At 43.6% G+C, this 14,602-nt stretch overlaps 1 protein-coding gene across 3 annotated transcripts in view; it reads left to right on the forward strand.

Annotated features, from left to right (window-relative positions):
- Positions 1 to 14,602, forward strand: part of PLPP4 (phospholipid phosphatase 4) — a 158,383-nt gene that overhangs the window by 4,181 nt on the left and 139,600 nt on the right. For all 3 annotated transcript variants that reach the window (XM_027596266.2, XM_027596264.2, XM_027596265.2), the window contains exon 2: positions 7,246 to 7,308. The gene's annotated coding sequence lies outside the window, so the exon portion shown is untranslated. The remainder of the gene's footprint in view (positions 1 to 7,245; positions 7,309 to 14,602) is intronic.

Here is a 14,602-nt window from a genome sequence, read left to right on the forward strand (position 1 = left end):
GGGAGCAGATTGCCATCACTCTGATTTCTTGGGAGGAACATCTTCCAATGACAGCATGGCGAAGAGGTATTGAATCTCCGAAGCTATAAGCTTGGCTCTGGACATATGAGTCTGTAGGTGGGGAAATGGGAGAGTCACAAAAAGCAATCCTGGGGAGAAGGTAGGGCTCTCTACCTGACCTGAATAATTTACCTAGGGGCCATGCATTCGTTCATGGACATATGTCTCTGAGCACCTACTGTGTGGCTGATGCTGTGCTGGGTCCTGGGGTGAGTTGGTGGTCAGCACGCCAGACCAGGTCCCAGCCCTTCTGGGGCCTGCATTCCAATGGGGCAATAACTGAGTCCCAAAATACATTTTGAGAAGAGCTGAAGAAACAAAGTGAGTTGTGACAGACGTCACCAAAAAGGAGGCAAACATAATACCAGCAACTGTGAAAGAGCTTTTATTGACTAAAAGAAGAAAACCTCTCAGTTTTTTAAGAATTCGAATTTTGAATGAAAGTCATCCAAAATAGGTGATTCCACGAGGTTTTAAAGCAAAGGGCTGGATGAAGACATATGGAGCAAATATTAGCAAATGGTACATCACACGAGGGTGAATTCAAAGCCAAGGATTAAAATCAGGCAAAAGTAGCACTTTGTTATAAAGGATATTATCCCCAATGAGACCATAATGATCACCCATCGAGATCTTCAGGTTCTGTGGCAGGCAGAAGAACAGGCCCCCCGCAGATGTGCATGTACATTCCTGGCACCTGTAAAAATGTGACCAGGACAGAAGGGACTTTCTAGATGGGTTTAAGTTGAGGATCTTGAGATGAGGTTATCCTGGATTATCCTGGTGGGCTAATCACAAGTCCTTCTAAGTGAAAGAGGGAGGCAGCAGAGTCAGGAAATGGGATATGATGTGAATGGTGGAGTTTCTGGCTTTGAAGATGGAAGAGGGTCGCAAGCCAAGGAATGTGGGCAGCCTCTGGAGCCAGGAAGGCAAGGAAGCAGATTCTGCTCTAGAGCCTCCAGAAAAAAAATGCAGCCCTGCCAATTCCTTGAGTCTAACCATGTGATTCTTCCAACCTCCAGAACTGTAAGAAAATACATGTGTGTTGTTTAAGTGACTATGTTTGTGGTCATTTGTTACAGCAGCTGTAGGAAACCAATACATATACCAAATAACAAAGCATCAAATTATGTAAAGAATAAAGGGTAGGGACTACAGTGAGAAATATACAGAATCATAAAAGAGATTTTTAACTCATTCCTGTTAACACACAAAATTGGGTTTGAGATTGCTAGCTGCTCATCAGAATCTGTGGTCTTCTCTTCTTCCCAAGTACACAACTGGACTATAGTTCCCAGCTTCCTTTGCAGCTAGATATGGTCATGTGACAGTTCTAGCCAATGTGATAGAAGACATTTCTGGGCCAAGATTTTTAAGAAGCTCACTCTGCCCCCTTCTCCCCAAGACAATGATGAGGCCTTAGGAGATGGAGGAGTCTTAAGGTGGAAAGAGCGGGGTCCTTGAATCACCTTGTGACCAGTACGTTTTATGAGAGTGAGAAATAAGCTTCTGTGTATTTGAGTCATTGTATATTTTGAGGTCTTTTTGATACAGTAGCCTAGTTTAAGGATTAGGAGATATAGAGAAAAATATTTAAGAATTTAAAAGATCTAAAAGTTATAATTAAGGAAGGAAACAATCAACAAAACTAAAAGGCAACCTGCTAAATGGGAGACGATATCTGCAAATAACATATCAGATAAAGGGTTAGTATCCAAAATGTATAAAGAACTGATACAACTCAATACCACCCCCCAAAAATAATCCAATTAAAAAATGGGCAGAAGACGTAAACAGACATTTCTCTAAAGAAGACAGACAGATGGCCAGCAGAAACATGAAAAGATGATCAACATCACTCATCATCAGGGAAATGCAAATCAAAACCACAATGAGATATCATCTCACACCTGTCAGAATGGCTAAAACCAAAAACACAAGAAACAACAAGTGTTGGCGAGGATGTGGAGAAAAAGGAACCCCCTTGCACTGTCAGTCGGAATGCAAACTGGTGTAGCCTACTGTGAAATACAAAGTATGAAGTTTCCTTAAAAAATTAAAAATAGAGGGGCGCCTGGGTGGCTCAGTCGTTAAGCATCTGCCTTCAGCTCAGATCATGATCCCAGGATCCTGGGATCGAGCCCCGCATCAGGCTCCCTGCTCCACGGGAAGCCTGCTTCTCCCTCTCCCACTCCCCCTGCTCCTGTTCCCTCTCTAGCTGTCTCTCTCTCTGTCAAATAAATAAATAAAATCTTTTTAAAAAATTAAAAATAGAACTACCCCATGATACAGTAATTTTACTACTAGGTATTTACTAATTCAAAGGGATACATGAACCCCTACATTTATTGCAGCGTTATCTACATAGCCAAACTATGGAAGCAGCCCAAGTGTCCACTGATAGATAAATGGATAAAGAAGAGGTGGTATATACGTACAATGGAATATTATTCTGCCATAAAAAGAATGAAATTTTGCCATTAGCAAAAACATGGATAGAGCTAGAGAGTATCATGAGAAGTGAAGTCAGTCAGTCAGAGAAAGACAAATACCATATGATCTCACTCATGTATGGAATTTAAGAAACAAAACAAATGAGCAAAGGATGATAAAAGAGAGAGAGAGAAGCAAACCAAGAAATAGTCTCTTAACTGTAGAGAACAAACTGATGGTTACGAGGGGATGGTGGGGGGCGATGGGGGAAATCGGTGATGGGTATTAAAGAGTATACTTATCATGATGAAAAAAAAACTAAATTAAATTAAGAAATAGAAGATCCAACAGTTATAATTAATACATAATCATTAGTTAATAAAGTAGAATTAACAAATTATAATTAAGAAGATTAATAATTATAATTTAATATACATCGGCATATCAGCTGATGGAGACTACTCCTTATTGTCAAGCAGTTTTTCCACAATTCTAAAAACTGACCATATAACAGGTCATGGAGAAAATCTCCATACAGTCCATTTGGTCAAAAGTGTAAGACTACCTTTTCTAATCACAGTAAAACAAAAATAACTGACAAAAAAAAAATAGGCCTTCACTTTTCCTCCCAAGCCCCATACCTTCACAAAAAAAAAAGAAAAGATTTCTTAAATTGCCCTTTATTTCTCCTTTCATACTTTTCTGTAATATTTTGAAATTTCTTATTTGATTCTTACATTATTTCTTAAGAAGTGGGGCAATACCACTGCAGGGGTAGAGATGATTGCCAGAGACTGGGGATGGAGGAAGGTGACCCGCAAAAAGCATGAGGGAACTTTTTGGGGTGGTGGAAACGTCCTGTATCTCCACCGTGGTTCCACAGCCTTACCAAATGCACTGAACCACACACCCCAAACAGCGTACATTGTACTGATTGTAGGTTATACCTTAATAAACCTGAATTTTAAAAACTCAAGCCAAAGTAAATCGAGATAATAGAGTAAATTTATGGGCCATAGAACCCTGGATTATTATTATTTTTTTTGTATCAAAAAAATGCACTGATGTTTTTGAGCATGCCTGTTCGAAGCCAGTCACGCACTGAATCATCTAGATTTCAAATCTGGCTGTGTGGGACTTAGAATGACCATGGCAAGTTGGAAAATCATCTATCCTATCAGTATCTGTCAGAACGCCACTGTGCCAATACCCAGGCTCTACCGCACAATCCTAATATCAAGGAATATCCGGTTGTTCTCTTGTTTGAAGAGAGAAGCAAATCGCCTCTGCATTCCCGCATTCCAAACACGAGATTCAGCAGAAGGAAGAGAAACCCTTCAGAGCACGTCCCGAGATGGGCACCATCTCCAAGCACTGTATTTATGTCCTTCTGTTAGCCATGCCAGCATGCAGGAGGCTGCCCCTGACAAGCAACCCTCCTGGAGCTCATTACCTAGAAACTTTCTAAAAGTGGACTGTTTTATTCTAGAAAAGAATGTCGACAGGGGTCAGATACAGTTTTAAGCAATATTTAACAAATATGACATCTCCCTCCCCCAACACATTTAAATACAGGATGAGGATGCTAAAATATTACTTAGTTCTTTGGAGGAGGGTCAGTGCTGAAAAGCCAGTTGGCATGTTGGAATACTACGGAAATGGTGTGAGTTGGGGTCTGGGCCTCCTGCGCCGTCTCCTCCCATGGCCACATCCATCATCCCTTATGCTTGAGCCATGCCAGCCAGTCCGCTGGTTTCAAATCTCATGCTTTTCTCTTGGCATCTACATCTGTGCCTCCATACCCTTAACTCATCCATCCATCTGTCTCCTCCAGGAAGCCTTCCCAGAATCTTCTGGCTCAGCGAGGACCCCTCATTTTTGTATTTATTTCCCTATGCCTATGACTGTTTTTATCATCACCAAACGGTACTGAGAGGATGTGTTCCCATGACAGTCTCCTAAACTGACTGGAAGCTCCAAGAAGGCAAGTTCTCTTACTGGCTTTGTCCTCCAGGCCTTGTTGCAGGTTATAGCTCTCATCGGGGCTTGGAGAGCTTATTGAACTGAAATGGGAACTGCTTCTCTCCTCACCCCCAGTCTGTGCTCTCTTCCTCTCTCCTTGCTGACCATGTGGGCCAGGCACAGAGTAGCAGGTGCAGTTCACGGATGCTGCTGGGGCAGGTGAGGAGGTAGGGGTCAGGACACCAGTCAGAACACCGAGGGAAGGGCAAATCTGAGAAGCAATCGTGGCTTTGCCCAAGCACCCTATGAATTAAGACATTATTTTATTGATGCCACTACAAATTCAACCAACAAAAAATGATTTCGCCCTCTTATATGCTGAGCTAATCTATTTTAGAATCCTGGAAAGAAAACCAAAAAAACATGGACAATATAGCATGCACCACAGAGAAAGGGGAAATTCCAACATTAAACTCGACTGTAATCCTGTCACCAGATGATGCTATGACTGCCCTTTTCTGGTCTGTAGACATGCTGAGTTTCTTTTCACCTGTGAGACCGAGGGATTGAGGAGGACATTTTACCTTACTTCTAGTGAGGGTTAAGAAGCCTGTGGACAAGGGAAACAGAGTACATTGTTTGGTTGAAAGCAGGCCCAAGGTGGAATGGTGGACGCGCAGGCAGGCATCCTGAACCTTGTATGAAGCTCAAATGCCGCGTCAGGAGTAAGCCGAAGAGTCAGAACCTGAGAACCACTGGCCCGAGTGAATGAGGAAGCAGTTCAGGGCAGGCTGGAACCTCTAGGAAGATGGCCCAGATGGAGCTGTGTGGCTGGTGGGGTTTTCAGCAGCGTAGGTCAGAATCTTCTTCCTACTTCTCCCAAGATATCATGAATAAGAATTAGCTGAGTGTTCTTTCAAAACATCCCAAACATTTCAAATCATGCATTTATATTTGTGTGTATACATGGTATACATGTGTGTATTGTGTGCACACATGCATAGCTTCTGCTTCTCTTTTTGAAAAATATACAAATAGGATCATTCTTGACACGGTGAAGGGTTACTGTGCTTCTTTTTACTTGGCACTATGTCTTGTGGATCTTTACATGCCATTGCATCTTGATTAGAATCATTAAAAAAATTGTTCCAGAATATTCCACACGAGATGGTGGTACCAAAATGTATTTAGCCTGTTTCCCTATTGATAATAAATATTTGTTTTTTTATTATCCAGTTTGGGGCGATTTGCATAGCTACCTTTCTTATACACATATCTCTCCACAGCGGGGCAAGTGTATTGGTAAGAAAGACAGTTAAAAGTGCAATTGTTGGGTTGAAGAGAGGGTATATTTTATATTTTTTTTTTTAGAGGTTTTTTTTTAAGATTTTATTTATTTATTTGAGAGAGAGAGAGAGAGAGAGAGAGAATGAGAGATAGAAAGCACGAGAGGGAAGAGGGTCAGAAGGAGAAGCAGACTCCCTGCTGAGCAGGGAGCCCGATGTGGGACTCGATCCCGGGACTCCAGGATCATGACCTGAGCCGAAGGCAGTCGCCCAACGAACTGAGCCACCCAGGCACCCGAGAGGGTATATTTTAAATTCTGCAAGTTGTTTATAGATAGCATGGATTCTGCAAATTGCCTTTGAGAAAACATACTAATTTTTGCTCCTACCTTGGTATGTGGTCTATCTGTTTGTCCACAACATCCCAAAGAGATGTTCTTCTGAACTTGTGGCCTGGCAGCTGTGTTCAGCCTGCCTTGTTTCCAGGATCGCCAACACATTATCTGATGAATGAATGACCCTCTTCTCCCGCCAACCGCCCGAACTCCCTCCACCCTGTTGCTTAAATAAGTTTTGCTTCTTCAGGCAAGTCTCTCTGCTGCTCCAAACTAGGCTTAGTCTCTCTCTTACACGCTCACATCGTAGCCTCTATCTCCTTGTATTTACGTAGATGTTAAACAATGATTTGTATACTGTTTGTATTCCACCCTAGATTCATTTATTCATTCTTACGTTTTCATTCACTCATTCATTGAAGATGCTGACTGACAAATTGAGTGCCGGTCTAGTGTAGGGATTAAGAGCACAGACCCTGGCATCAAATTTCTTGGGTTCAAAAATCAACCTTACCTCTTACCACCCTGTATGACCAAGTCATGCAGCTTCTCTATGCCTCTCTCAGTACCCACTTCATAACATAACAGGGATGCTTAATTGGGAGAGTGCACATGAAACACTTCAAAGGGCAACTGGTATATAGCAAGTGCTAAATAAATTCTCTTCTGTCTTATTATATGCCAGACAGTGTTCCAAGTGCTGGGGATCCAGCAGGAAAGAAGACAAAGAACTGTCTTTAAAAAAATCAGAATAATTTCATATCGGCTATAAGGGAAATACATGCAGCATAGGCTGGGGAGGGGGGATTTCTCTTAGAGTGGTTAAGGGAGGCCTCTCTGTAAAGGTGACTTGTGAACAGAGGCTAGAAGGATAGGGGCAGCATGAGCTCTACAAAGAATCAGGGGAAGATCATTTTAGGCAGAAGAAACAGTAAGTGCAAATGTCCGGGGGCAGGAACATGGTGCATAAGAACAGAGCCTATATGATGGGATAATCACCATGGTACCCCAGTGCCTAGTATATGGTGTATCACTGTGTAGGTATTCAACAAATTCATAGATAAGTAAATGAGTAATGAATGTGTGAAGCAAGGAAGAGATGATATGAATGGGTTAGAGGCTTTGTCCTGCTTTTAGGTACCATCTGCCCATTTTTGTTCACTCCCTAGCCTCTGGAGAAGAAGCAAATGAGTATGATCTTTGGCATCCTTGTCTGTTGGAGAGTCAGACAGGTGAGTTGATACTTTAGTTAGGATGGGATCTGAAGATCACACGTGGCACCTGGTATAGTCATTCCTGCCAAGAAACCGAGCTGTCCGGAAGAAGGAATTTCTGCAGATCCTGTGTACAGAAATGGTGACAATGGACATTTCCACCAGACAAGCCTGGAAGGGTTTCCAAAGAAACCTTCCATTTCTGATAGTGAAGTCATCTGCCCTAAAGCAAACTTAATGTTCAGAGTTCAGTCACTGGGCATTTGCTCCTTGTCCCAGCACAGCCTGGACTGTCCCCTCCATGACTGGTGTCCTGATGCTGTGTTCACCTCCACATAAACAGGTGTAGCCAAGTGCCCATAAACATGCCCACTGTACAGACTTCACCCTGATCTGAGCCTCTGGGTGGATGTGATTGCCTAAGGCAGCAGAAGAGGAATATTAAATATCCATGTGGAAGAGAAATAGGGTCCAGATTAGCAGAAACATAAAGACCTGGGTCTGTTGAGATGAGATTAAAGAAACACTATGAGCATTGGTTTAGCACTTCAGCTTTTTCAAACTGAAGTTAAGCAGAGACTGTCTGATGTATTCTCATGATCATCCTCAAATGAAAACCAAAAAAAAAAGCTTACAAATGGCATATGATCCTAGGCTGAAATCCCAAGCTTTTCCCACTAGTCAGTGTTGATGTTCTAATCATAAATTACAGTACACTGGAAAATCCAACCTTCAGAGCCACTTTATCTTTTTCTAGGCATTTTTATGGTATACTTAAACACATCTATATCTATAGTATATTTATTTATAAGGGAAGTTAGTTTTATAAAAAAATATTCCTTCTTCATTCATATACTCAAAATATATTTTTTTGAACCAACTGCTTCCCAGGGCAAAGGTTTTTGAGTTTCATAAATTCTGAATTACTGCAGATGAAAGTGGTTTTCACTGTTTTCCTCTTCACATTTACTGGTCTTCAGAGTCTTTTTATCTTGTGGCTGGCTTCACAAGAGAAGTCCTCCAAAGAAAGTACACTCCCCCAGGGGCTGAGTTGGCCTGTTGTTGTTGTTGTTGTTGCTGTTGTTTTTCATGAAAAGGGTGATCTTGTTCATGAAACTTTCCAAATTTGAAGGGCCAGGTTGCCATGGCAACTAGTGGAAATGGACAACTCCTGTAACTGGATGAACAGCTGCCTGGATGAACATTCCTCCCACTGGGGGGCTGCCTCTGCTCCCCCATCCCTGCAGCCATTGCCTTATTGGGGCTTTGCAAGATCTTAGGTCTATATTCCAACCCCAACAAAGGTCACACCCAAAGCCCCTGTCATTTGCAACCTTGGGACAAAATCTGTGAGTGACTTATATCTGGCATTTTCATCCACAGCTTTTATTGGCATCGTGATAGAAGTTGCCAACAAGGCAGGGGACTTGCATGATGGCAGGATTAGTGTTCTATTTGGAGAGATGAAAAAAAATCTTTTCTAGACCCATAGGAGCCTGAAGAACTGGAAAAAAAGATGAGTAAAGCTCAATTTTTCTTATGCTTTATCTTTTACAAGATGGATGGCTCTAGCAACACGACCAACTATACTTGCTGATAGGTGGCATGGAGTAGGGACAAAAGCATGGACAATCACTCACTTAACAAATGTCTCTTGAGCACCTGCTGTTTACTAGATGCTGGGGATTCAAGGTTCTGGAGGCTCCAGTTAGCACTTTGCTAACCATGTGTGAACAAGGGTGCTTTGTGACTTGCTCAGTGGAGAGAGAGGGCCCTGGAGTCTATCTTGCACAGTGTCCTGTACAAGTAGGCCCTTAACAAACATTGCCAATGACACTAATGAGGGTGGGGAGCAGCAGGCTGAGATAGAAGGAGTGATGACTTTCAGACCCGGAGGCCCTGGGACCCCAGACAAGTCACATTTGCTTCTCTGAGCCTGCTTCATTGTAAAAAAAAAGGGGGGGGATAGTAATATCTCCCTTGCAGAGGTGTTGAGAGAATTTAATAAGACGATCTCCCTGGAAGGGTCTAGTGTAGTGGCTGGTGGGGACGAGCTCTCTGGAATAGCATCTGTAAGGCTAGAGCAGGTGTGGGAGAGGAGGACGGAGAAGTAGCAGGGGCCAGATCATGCAGACCGCCAATGGGGTCATATTAGCCATTTTGCACTTTTTCCTAAAAGCAACAGGGAGCCCCCAGAGGGTTCTAAGTGACCGGGACAGGGGTGGTGTAGCCGGGGCTGGAGAGCAGTGGGAGTGTTCAGGTGGGTGCCCTGGGAGGGGGAAGTCACAGGACTTGGTGTCGGTAGGATGCAGCTGGGGTGAGGAGCTGTTCCGGTGCAGAGGGCTCAAGCTGGCATCCTGAGGTTTTGCTTGTACAACAGGCTGGAGAGTGGCGCCTCCAATCCTAATCGTTGAATAATGGCGGAGGAAGGTGTTTGTTGGACAAAATGTAGACTTTAACCCTTCAACACAGAGTGTGAGGGTCTGCAGGCTGACCCAAGCGGGAGGCCCGGGAGCTTGGTCAAGCCAACAAGCCCCAACGGAGAATGTGCTTCTCCAACCAGTCTGGAGTCGGCTGCTCTGTGCTTATGTCTCAGCCACGTGCTTCACCTATCACATCGCCCATGGTCCCGCAGATACCAACCGAGCACCAAGCCCAGGGGCCCACAGGTGAATCAGACAGATCTGGACCCCCGAGACTTTCCGTTCCAGCATGGGGGACATAGAACAGACTCGTGACCAGGATGTGGACAGGATAATTTGCCCCCATTTTGAGAAGTGGAGGTCAAGAGGTCGGAGTGTTTGACAGTAGCTGGTATGGGTGGGTGGGTGGTGGTGTGACTTTATGTAAGGCAGTCAGGGAAGACATTTAAAATCAGGTTGGAAGAATGAAAGACCCTGGGCAAGTCCTTGTCTCCTGGAGCCTTGCGTTCAGCATCTTGCTGAGAATGATGGTGCTTTCTTTCAGATCAAATATACCATCCATCAGTGCAACTTTAATCTCTACAAGTGTGATGTGCTGTTACCAGGTAACAGTGGCTGTGTGGGGCAGAGTGTTTGGGCTCTGTCGTAATGTCTTTGATGGCACTAGAAAGAGAGAAGGGCGTTTGCTTACTGCCCAGCATTGTCCTTAGAATCAGAGGTCCTGGCCTGGTGAAGGAGTCAGGCTTCCCCCTAAGACCCTGAAGCCCAGCTCCTCTAGGACTCGGGGGTGGGGTGGGGGTGAAGGGGTGAAGTCCTTGGCTGTACTGTGCTTTGTGGCCACAAGAGGGCTTACGGCCCACAAACATTTCCTCCAGTAAATCTTGCAATGTTCTCTTTTGACACAGTTTCACCGAATGGGGCCGAATCCAGGAACATTTGAAATTGCTGTTTAATTACGCACGATTGCCAGACAATTATAAGCATTTCTGTAATAGCTAAACATTAATTTTAGCATCTTAATTTTATAAATGTTTAAATGTGTTTCTCATGCAGAGCTATTCAAATGCAGAGGCTTAAATCAAATGATTGCATTTATAATTTTCTGGAGGTTTTTCCTTTGAAATTAAATTTCCCCATTAAAAGTTTCCTTTTGTTGTACCCTCCCATCAGTTGTTGGTTCACGTTTACGGTGGTGATTGTTCTCTCCCAACCATGTGCATGGTTGCGACTTTTCAGCAGTTGGATTTCTTAGGCACCTGCATGTGCATAGAGCCCTGCTTAATGACTCACTGTGTGATCCTCCAGTGTCAAGCTGGAAATATGCACGAACAGGAATCTGCAGTTGTAGGAACTTTCGGAGTTTAGCAATGTGCATCTCACAAGAGAGTTCACAGTGAGATTGCCAGTCTGACACAAGCACAGGCAGGGACATTTGGGTCCAGCCTTTGCTCAGATGGAAAAAACATCCCATGTTCATGGTGATGCCTTCTGTTGATAGGTCAGCAGACAGTCATGAACTTCCCTCTCTTGAGCACACTTTCCTTTTGTAGTTCCCCTGAGGATTGGTCACACTAAGAGGGGTGTGCTCAAAGGCAGTCACCAGGTGGAGAAGTTTCCAGCCCACCGACTCCAGGAGCATTCAATCATCATTCTCAGCCATAGGACATCCATCACTTATGTATCTGGATGGGATTGGGACCTCAAGTTCTCAGAATCCTCCTGAGTTGAGGGGGCCTTTACACAAGGCTGGTGACACTGACCCCAAGGGAAAAGACTTCAAGAATAGATGTCTTTTTTTTTTTAAGTACCATTGACATTAGTATCAGGTGTACAACATAGTGATTGGACAACTCTGTACATTATGCAGTGCTCACCACAAGCTTAGCTCCCATCCGTTACCTTTGGATGCAGCAATACAGTGACAATATTCAGTTGTACCTTTTGTCTCGTGACTTATTTGTTCCATAACTGGAAATCTGTGCCTCCCATCCACCTTCGCCCATTTGGCCCATCCTCCCACCCCCCTCCTCGCCGGCAACTACCGGTTTGTTCTCTATATTTATAGGTCTGTTTCTGTTTTTTGTTGGTTTGTTGGCTTCTTGTTTAGATTCCACATATAAGTGAAATCATGCAGTGTTTGTCTTTCTCTGTCTGACTTGTTTCACTTAGCATGATACCCTCTAGGTCCATCCATGTTGTTGCAAATGGTAAGATCTCATTCCTTTTTATGGCTGAGATATATTCCCTTGCATATATACCACCTCTTCTTTATCCATTCATCTATCGATAGGCACTTAGGTTGCTTCCATATCTTGGCTATTATAAATAATGCTGCAATGGACATAGGGGTGAATATATCTTTTTCAACTAATGCTTTTGTTTTCTTTGGGTAAATACCCAGGAGTAGAATTACTGGATTGTATGATATTTCCAGTTTTAATATTTTGAGGAACCTCCATTGGTTGCACCAATTTGCATCCCCGTCAACAGTGCATGAGGGTTCCCTTTTCTTCACATCCTTGCCAACATGTGTTATTTCTTGTCTTTTTGATAATAGTCATTCTGACAGGTGTCAGGTGATTGCTCCTTGTGGTTTTGATTCGAATTTCCCTGATGATTCAAGAGTAGATGTCTTTAAAGCTAAACTATCTCATGAAAGAGGCTTGTTGATTCCCCTCTCCCTTGTATACCTTGCTAGCTGTTTTTATTCTTCAGCATCCAGGCTAGCTGGTCTTCAGGACTTCTGTTGACCCGGTACAGTGGCATACTTGTTCAAGTGGGTTCAGCAGCTGTTGTGGATGTTGTGGAATTGAGAGGGGAAGGGAGAACATTGTGTGAATCTTGGGGGCAGAAAAGATTCTGCCGGAGATACTAGAAGTTGAAAGAGGGCTTGTCCCTGGTCTAGACTCAGCCAATCTGATGCCCTCACCTGAAGTTGTGACACACGGATGAAGGGACACTTTGAGGCAACTCTCAGTCAAAGGTAGCTGAGTCAGGGACAGGATGCAGTTGAGGGTCCAAGGACAGTGATTAGCCAGACCATCCTTTGGATGTGACAGTATATTTTCTGTTGCTTGGGTCTCACTGGTTCTTGCTTTTTTTTTTTTTTTTTTTTTTTTTTTTTGAGTCTGGTTCTTTATCTTCTCTGTCAATGTGATAAAATCCATCCAAAGAATTGATTATTAGGTTAGCTAACTTTGGTTTCTGTTCTTTGCAACCAGGACTCTTGATGTAGCTGTGGATAGGGCAGCTCATCTTCTTCACTTCTCAGTTCTTTTTTCTCATCTGAGACAGAGATTTCTTTTTCAGCACCTGCTTCAGGCCTCAGGTTCTAGCCCTTTTTTGTCTCATGCAAATCATTTCCTGGCCCAAAAACCACAACACTTTCCTAGCACTTAATGAAACTTCCAGCCAACACCTGTTCTCTGGCTCTCCCTGGATAGCGGTTCATCTTCAAGCCTACATGCTCCCTCTTCCTGGAAACATAGTGCTTGGGAGGGTAGATTTTCAAGTCGGAGACCCAGGATTCAACTCCATCCTCTGCATTTACTTCTGTGTGATATTGGGCCCAATGCTTAATTTCTCTGTGTCTCAAATTCCTCATCTGAAATATGGGCATAATACTGAGTAGCTCCTCCGTTATAACAAGAATTAAACTCATGAAGACCTGTAAAGGGCCTAGGACAGTGCTTAGCAAATGGGGAGTGCTCGGTAACAATAACTGTTATTACTAACATTGCCTTGTCAGTTTGTTGTGAGGATTAAGGGAAGTGATGGGTGTAATGTGTTCAGCATAGTTCCTGGCACAAAGTACTCAGCTGTGGTTAATTATGATTGTCCTTTATCTGATGTATCTTTCTCATCCTTCAGATGTGGTTCAAGTCACCTCTATGCAAAGTGTGGCGACTTTACTTGCCACTGGTTGGCTTGCCCAAAGCAGCCAGTGAAAGAAAAACGAAGAGGTGGTGGTTTGGGTCAGAAATTCAGATGACATAGAAAAAGACCCTGCCCATCAGCTTGGCTCCCTTCAGTCAATGACATCTGTCTTTCGGCATCCCTGTGATTCCATTTTAATGGAAAGAAACCAATCAGCAGGGACTTGTTGAGCTTCTTGAGCTGGTTTTCTGGGGTTTGTAGTTTTTCTCTGATTCGATCACGCTTATTTTGCTTTTTCTCCCACCTTCTCTCTCCTTTGGTTTTCATACAGTTTTGGTTGGAAAATTCCAGCCTGCGTAGGAGGATATAAGGGAAAGGTATGTGGCCAGGTACAGGAGAGTAGCACATTTTAAAGGCCAGATCAAGGTGGCTCTGGAAGGGCAAAGGTGAGGAGTTTGGGGAGCGGGGGGGTGGAGGGAGAGCTGCGATCTCTCTGGGAATGGTCCCATCCTCCTTCCTCATCCCTGTCCCTGTCCAAACTGTTCTTCCTGCTACCCTCATGGGCTCCCCCGTTCACTCTCTTCAAAGATTTCCTTGGTTGGAGAAGGATCTGGCTGGAAGTGTCTATTGAAAGGGTCATCTCTACATTCTAGGGATCTTCAAAGCCAGGGGCGTGGGTGCTCTAGGATAATAGTGAGGCCATGAGTGGATGGGTTTGGGCAGCCAGTCACATATTTTGAACAAGATGGGCTTGGTCCACAACCTTTGCCTGGATACCCTCTGACTTGCAGAGTTGGAATACCTCTTTTTGTCTCAGAATTCCTACCCAGGACACAATTCTTTTAAAATATTGCTTATCAAATGTTACTATACCCATAAAGACAATGGCAGTAATAACACCAGCATAGACATATCTTGAACGTTTGTCCTGGTCTATGCATGTCATTGTTCTCAGTGTACTCTCCCCATTTAGTCTAGGTAACACCCTAGAGATTAGTCTTAGTATTCCCATT

This window comes from Zalophus californianus, chromosome 15 (genome assembly GCF_009762305.2).
Source record: "Zalophus californianus isolate mZalCal1 chromosome 15, mZalCal1.pri.v2, whole genome shotgun sequence".
Taxonomy (NCBI): Eukaryota; Metazoa; Chordata; class Mammalia; order Carnivora; family Otariidae; genus Zalophus; species Zalophus californianus.